This window comes from Dermacentor silvarum, chromosome 7, assembly GCF_013339745.2.
Source record: "Dermacentor silvarum isolate Dsil-2018 chromosome 7, BIME_Dsil_1.4, whole genome shotgun sequence".
In the NCBI taxonomy this organism is placed as follows: Eukaryota; Metazoa; Arthropoda; class Arachnida; order Ixodida; family Ixodidae; genus Dermacentor; species Dermacentor silvarum.
The window spans coordinates 32929898-32937659 of NC_051160.1; the positions used below are offsets into that span (position 1 = coordinate 32929898).

General features: G+C 46.4%; 1 pseudogene; it reads right to left on the reverse strand.

The window, feature by feature from the left end:
- Positions 1–4042: 4042 nt before the first annotated feature.
- Positions 4043–4963, reverse strand: LOC125947291 (piggyBac transposable element-derived protein 4-like; annotated as a pseudogene).
- Positions 4964–7762: the final 2799 nt, after the last annotated feature.

Consider the following 7762-nt stretch of genomic DNA (forward strand, 5'->3'; position numbering starts at 1 on the left):
GGTCAGCTTTCTTCCAGCAGTTTTGGATGGTGGTCAATGTGACGTTACACCATGCGCTGGTAAACATCTCCACAGTCTGTCGCTGCTCCACAATTTGCAGGAGAACACCTTTTGCAGACGTTACAAGTTCCTTTATTTGTCCAAGATCTGACTGAAATGCAAAACACGAGCATGCCCGAAGGGGGCGCTGCTGTGCGACACTCTTGCGCAAATGCACAAGCTGATGCACATTATGAGTCATTTCTGTTTCACCCACCAAAAAGAAACTGAACATGAACTACAAACTTTACCAGAGAATCTGTACTCGCAGCAACGTCCTCACTTACTGACTGTATCTTGAAGGAGCAGTGAGATGCCTCTAACGAGTAAAGCAAAGTGTCATAAAAACTTGGCATCTGAGTTTCCATCCATACATTGCATTGCAAAAAACAGCAGCGGATTGTTGCCACTCACTCACTTTCCAGTACGTTCTTAATGAAAGTGAGTGTTGCAGCTGGTGAAAATGGCCAAGGTGGCTTCGCTTTGCAATGTCGCTCACAAGCAAGTTCAGGTGGCTTGGAGAACCAATGTAGAATTTCTCGCCCACTTTCAACAACTACAACTCGGTGATTTGTCGTGTCACACCAAGCAGCACACAGTGCATGTAATCGGCTGTGGATCCCCAAATTAGAATAGAATTTGGAAGGTTCATTAAGGGTGTGGGATCTTCCACGCCCTTCACGGCTGTGCGTAGTAGTGCTGCCTTTTTCATGTGCTTCACCATTTTGTTGTGGCTTCTTTCCTCCGCCGGTTCTTCAATGGTACGCTTTACTGCTCCTGTTTACGAAAGCAAAAATAATAAATTTATGCTGGATAAAGTAAGTGAATATTAGATTACGTAATCAAATTTTGTGGCAAGAAACTGGAAATTGAAGGAAAGAAGCTTACAGAATAACAATTAAGAGAAAAATTCTGGACAACAAAATGTCATTTACTAACCTCTGTGACTATAAGCGCAATATTATTAAGCAAAATCGGTAACTCACTCAACATTAATAAACACCATGCTTTACGTGCTGCCAAAATCAGCATGCCACATAAAGTTCCAGGCTCATAGCCGTTTTACTGGCACAAAAATGACATTTTTACGAGAATAGGCTTTACATTCACAATATTTTTACCGTGTCTGTTACAAAGAGAGTTACTCACCATCAACATGGGCTCCTTTGGGTAAGCACCAACCGCAACCAAAGTATCCGTTAAACTGTACCATGTTTTGCATCAATGCCCTGGCAGGGGCATCAGCACAGCAGCTGAAGCAGCAGCGAATCTGCAATCTGAAGATAAGAATCAGACATTCAGTGACATGTGGGGTCTATCACAAAGCTACGTGTTGCTGCACATGCACATTGTTATTACTTGTCTGATATGAACGGGAACTGGCATAAAAGAATCTCCACAGCCTTTTTCCCCAGAAAAATCACTGAATTTCAAAATGAATTTAGATACAGGAAGAGGCCTTTGCCATTACCATTTTGCCGCTACATGGCTGTGAGGGAACATTCATTTGCTAGTGTGCGCACAAATACTCTTCTTCTCCTTCTTATGTTTCTTCTCCACATGTTGACTAGTGAACTGGGTGAGAAGTACCTTGGTTAACATCCCTGCCTTTCTTGTCTATCTGCACTACTTGGCATTTTTCGCATTATACCGACCTTAAATTGTAATCAACTGCAGTTTTCTCTAATGTTGCACTTAATACTTGCATACTTTGTGTTAGGTAGGTGTGAGATTGCATTGCCAAGCAATGTTAATTGGTACATCCTGCTGAAACCCTGAAAAGTCATGCATTAATCTTGGCAGTACAGCGTACAGGATGCTAACAAGCTGTTTTTTCCCATACTGACTACTATACGTAAAACATTCACTAACATTATTATTTACCTGTGGCAGCCTTCCAGGTCAAGCCATGAGGTGCACATTCTCTTATTTGCAGCACAAATCGGTTGAGCAGCAACGTCATCTCCGGCTGTGTTTGTACCAAAGCATTGCCACTAGTAAATTTTTGTGATGGAGATGTGGTGGCAGCTTGTTTATCGTCACTTGCACTGGCCATACCGCGTACAGTAAAGAGATTGTTAATTCGGATATCTAGGGACCGAAAGAGATGTCTGAATTAACTGAATGTCTGAATTATCGCATGGACAAAATAGAAACAATAAATGCACGGGTTTCGTCAACATACCTTTACTGCACAAAGTAATCACGTCTGCTCTCGCGCAGAAATCCGTGCAGACACTATTTTTCGGAGTCCGTCCAAGTGCTCAGCAGCTCGCATGTTGTCTGCAGTGACGTAACAAGATTCTTCCAAGACAACGAGGGCCTCCACGGCTTCCTTCACAGTGCGAGAGCGCTGGGGCTGCTCCTCCCGTGGACCCTCTTCCTCCTCAGAATCTTCGCCGTGTAGCATGTCCCTGACAATCTCCTCATCAGTAAGACAGCCGAATGTAGCAACGCCGTCATCAATGCCGACGTAATCGGCGAGTGTCGCTGCATCAGGCAGAACGCCTCCAAAATCCTGGCTATCATCTGCATTGTCATCTGGCGGCACTTCGGCCACTGTAGTATCGCCGGGCTCAGGCACAACGAAAGCACTGTGTCTAAAACAGCAGTGACGTGCGCAGGTGTGTTTTTCCACATGTGTGCAAGAATGCTAACTGCACTCTGAAGACCCACGTCATACTGTCTGCCTGACTTCATGACACAGGAGCCTACACGTTCTAGCACGTGCCGGTGGTACATAGTCTTCACGTGCTGAATTATGCCCTAGTCCATCGGCTGGAGGGCCGACATTGTGTTCGGCGGCAGAAAAACAACGTCAATGTTCAGTCCAATGGCACTGTTAGTTGTCTAGCACGACTAACACGACCTAAACGGGCTACCATCAGAGCTGATAGTCAGTGTCAAGTCATGCTTGCCCAGTCTCTGCTGCAAACCTTTGTATTCACTTCCTTCACTAACGTCTGACATTTCACCCATGATGCTCTGTCGACTCCTCCCTATGCATTTCAGCCATTCAAAGATGGCAGAAGAAACATCCTTCGATGAAAGCTGCTGCTGAATCGGCAAGCTCAAGAAAAAAGTGTCCATCAAGCAGCATTTTCTGGATGCTGTACTCCTCATTGCAGTTTGCACAGACATCCCCAACTGCATTCCTTTTGCAAAAGCTGCCAGGTGCTTCCACAAGAAGTATTATGCAAAGAAAACTGCTTCCACTTCTTTGCTTTAAGTATAGTTCAACTCGGGGGAACATGAATGCCAGAACTCACTTCCAGCACTATAATATACAAAAACAACTACAAAAAAAAAGATGGAGACGGAGATGTTGCTGACAGCCTGTGAACATCTGAAAAAGCAAGCAAACAAGAAAAATGTGATGCGTCGTTGCCTTTTTAGCAAAGAAAAAAAAAAGTAGTAGAAAAGGTGCAACTTCTGCTTTTCTGTTTTTCTGCTAGATAGCTGTAGCTTAAGCAGCCGCACACCAATGAATAATGACACATTGTTACTGCAATTTTTTTTTATTGTAAAATATTCATTTGCAGGTTATGCTGAAGGGAGGAAGAAGTTCTAGACATTAAGTCTTTTATTATTTAAGTTATGATGTCGAAAACACCAGTCATGTATTTTCATGTGCTGTTGTCAAATATGAACTCGGTTTTTACATGTACACCATGTCATTAATTTCCAAGTTACCGTATATATCCCGTGTAAAGGCCGCAGGTATTTTTTCAAGATTGGTTGAAAATTGGGGGTGCGAGCTATTACACAGAGAAAAAAGAACTCAATCTTTTTAGAGTGCAGCTGTTAGGCGGCCGTTCCTGTGGGAAGCGTCGGCGTTGTCCCTTGTAACCGAGCGAACGAGCGCAGCGAAGGATGAAAGCAAACGCGGAGCGCAGTGGGAGATGAAAGACGGCAATAGCGAAACAAAAGTGATTGTAAGGCCGAGCGTGCATTTAGCACTAGGCATGCGGCATGTGTCATTGTAAGGCCCAATGACTGACAGCAGTAACCGGTTGTGCTCCCTTAGAAAGGACGGCCCAACCCAAGTTAACCCCTTGGCTTCTGCGCTCTCCGCGGTCGTTCCTGCCTGGTATTCCATGGCTAAAGTTTCGTGTCAGCAGGCGGCATGGGGCGGTGTATAGAAATCGCAATAAAGTCCGCAAAAAACATCAGAACAAATCTTGCTTTATTCTGTTTGCAATGCTTCACTGCATCAACTCTTTTAGTACGATTTTCGTGTGTGAAAAGCTTTGAAGCACACAGGAATGTGAAGTGCAACTGCGCATTTTTCGCACTCCCATCGGCTCTCGGACTTTTTTGCCGTGTGCCTTGCAAACTAAGCACAGCCTTGCGGGATTCTCCTTTACTTTGGCAGGATCTGATGAGGAAAATGAGCCTACTCGGTGGCTCGCAGGCACATTGGTGTAGCCGCGACAGACGGGCTTGTTTGGTCGTGGTAAAGGGGCAGAGTGACTTTTTCGAAAGTGGCATCTGCAACATTGACCTTTCAATCTGTGTAGTGGAACCACTTACTGGTTGCTTTTACAAATAAAGCATAGCTGTTATAAACAGAAATGTCCGTAATGTAAAAGAAGTTTTTCTTGTAGCCTTTTGCATATCTTCTCATGATGTGAAAGGAAGCAAGTTGTTGGTCCTCGCGATCAACTCCTCCCATGCCTCGGTTGTAATCTAGTACAACTTGCGGTTTCAAAACTGGCAAGCCGTTTTGCCTACCCTTCTTGCCTGAATCTGTCACATTAGCTGCATTGTGCAAGGTTGAGAGCATAGTTACCTACTTTTTATCTTGCCTTGTCAGAGCCATGATGCCTCGTGCAAAGAGAGCTTTGCATTGACCTTTTTTCATCTTGGGCTTCTTGAATTCTTTTGGCATTTTCTTGCGGTGTAGACGAACTGTACCCACTGTGTTTGAGCCAGCTTCTATGAGGTGAGGAAACAGTATCAACGAAGAATACCAATTGTCCATAAATATTGTGTGGTCATCAGGGCTTAGTTTTCCAACGAGGTCTAGAACAACGGTCTCACTGCACAATAGCATATCTGTTGCTGATGTCTTCTCACTTTTTCCAGTGTAAATTGAGAAATTGAGGTAGTTGTCAATAGACGACTCACACAGTTTGTAGAATTTCACTCCAAATCTTGCTTGTTTTGAGGGGTTGCCTCATAGGACAGCCGACCGCGGAACTTCATCAGATTTTTGTCCACTGCAAGACCCTCTTCAGGATGATACGCTGCGCCAATGGACTTGAGTATGTGATCAAGGACAGGCCATATCTTCTAGAGTCTATCTTCACTTTAGGGAAGGCTGTTGTCGCAGAAATACATGTACTATGATAGTGCCCAAAAACGATGTCTTGACATCACAGTGGCAAAAAATGGTGTGCTGATAACAAATTTTGTTGACCAGTAAGAAGAATGCTAGTCTTCTTGACTTGTCAGCACGCACAAGGCGAAGTAGGCTTTCATTTCATCTGGGGTTGTTTCATGGCATGAGGGGTCGGGATGCAAAAGCTGCTTCTCGCTTGCAAAGGCGTTTGTGTGCAACGCGATGATGTTCCAAATCTCCTCTCCAAGAAGCGCGTTGAACACTCCAAGAGCACTGCACCTACTTGACACTCTATGGATCTCTTGATGCCTGGCTGACTGCTGAAGGGTGCTTGACAATTTTAGGTGCGAAGCACCTAAAATCGTCAAGCACCCTTCATTGCATTAGTAGGACTTGCCAGCTCAAAACCAGCACGCACGTGTAGCATCTCTGGAAATTTTGTGGATACCCGTACGTTCCGATTGAAATCTCCCACAACTATCAACGCATCCTTTCTAATCCAGGGCTGCAGTTCTCTCACAATTTTGCCCTAGTGCTGACGTCCTAGCTCCTCCTGTCGGCATCCGCGAGCAGTGGAAGCTTTCCACTCCTACCTAAATGTCACGCGCACAGGCGTTCGTTCCGTTAAGCCCCTGATATATACAGCTATGTCGCGTTGGCGACGTCGCCACGAGCTGGGCAAACGGACAGAGTGTACTACAATTGGCACAGACTTCTCTAACGCTACGCATTGCTATGCAACTGTGACGCGCTGTTGCAACATTCTGCCTGCTCCACGCAAGGAATGCTGGGATGCGTGGCTGGCACGGCTTGATGCTGCGTGTGAAACACGTTCCCCTCCACCACGGTGTGAGATATATACTCTGCATATCTCCCATCGTGGCCTCCCCGCGGCGCTGCCGAGGAGGTGAGCGCCATCTGGATGGGGTTTACACAAGTAAGCCACCCGAGCGCGCCGCTGTTGTGGTAGAAATGCTGGAAAAGGGGTTTGTGTTTGAGTTTCCTCGTAAAAGAATAGATCTTTTCTCGTACATTCAAATTACAATCCAGCGCTATCATGTCTGTAGGTTGTGGTTAAGTCATACTTGACCATTTTTTTGACAGATTTCACTGAGAAATTCAATTTGTGTTCACTAACACTTTGTGCCACACGGAGGGCCTGCGCGGTCAGGGTGGTTAGGGATGATTTGCTTGTTCACTAACACCTTGCGCCATGCGGAGGGCCTGCACGGTTGGAGTGGTTTGGGATGATTTTTTCCACCACGGACGTCAACATCGACGCTGGATTTTCTGCGACACGGGGCTCTTAACGCTATTGCGTTAAAACAATAATTTTCTAAGCAACTGGCAGTTCACCGGCGAAAACACTTTTGGCCTCTTCCGTTACGGCCGTGGTAGCCAATGGGTTAATGTTCGGCTCTCGCTCTACAAAGCTAAGCACAAAACTCGTCGCCGGGCACTGAACCCTTTCTTCCCTTGTCATATGGGAACAATGGACTACGAAACCGAATGGAGCATGGAACTTTGTTGGTGTCTACACCGTTGGCGGCTTCTGCTGCCTCCGCATTTGATGCGGCCAGTGCGGCTGCGGGTGTCTCCTCCGAGCAAGTCTCGTTCACGCGTGCGCAACTCCCACTTGTCGTTTCGCCCCTGGCTCTGGTTGTTTGGGCTTCAATATGCCTACCGACGCGCATTCCTCGTTTTTGTTTACGTAAGCCGCGCCCAATGCCAGTTCCGTGTGGCTGCTTCTCATGTCGGCGAGTAGCTCCAAGTCTTCTTCAGAAAGCAGGCAATCGGCATCGGTAAGCTTGTCTGTTATTGCGCAAATTATCTGCACAACGTCGGGGGTATTTACGAATGCTGTCTGCCTAAGGCTAAATGACAGAGCCACTATGGCCTTGACCGTTTCACCGAAAACTGAAACGAGCTCTTAATTTTGCCCAACGATTCCTGAGCTGCGTCCGGCCCGAGACTGTCTTTAATAATAGTGACCTCGCTGCCAGTATCGAGGATGGCGACTATGGGCATGCCGGCGCACTCTAGTTCAATCTCCTGTAGTTTAGATTTTCGTATCTCCCTAGACGACAATGGCAAGTTTACGCGAGCCATCAAAGCACTGCTTTCATCATCTTTCGAGAAACCATCGTCCACTGCCGGCTCTACCGTGACACTTTTTGTGTGCGCGCCCGTTTTTCTGGTTTGTGCCGTTCGGGGGCACTCTTTTGCGTGGTGCCCTTCACTTCGGCATATGTAACACGGTTGCCGTTTGCCGCTACTGTTAGCTTGTCATGGGGGGACCCTGTCCTGTGATGCTGGCACCATTTGTTGCCGTGTTGCACGGCCCTTGCCTTTGGCCTGCTCGAAAGTCTGTCAGACGCA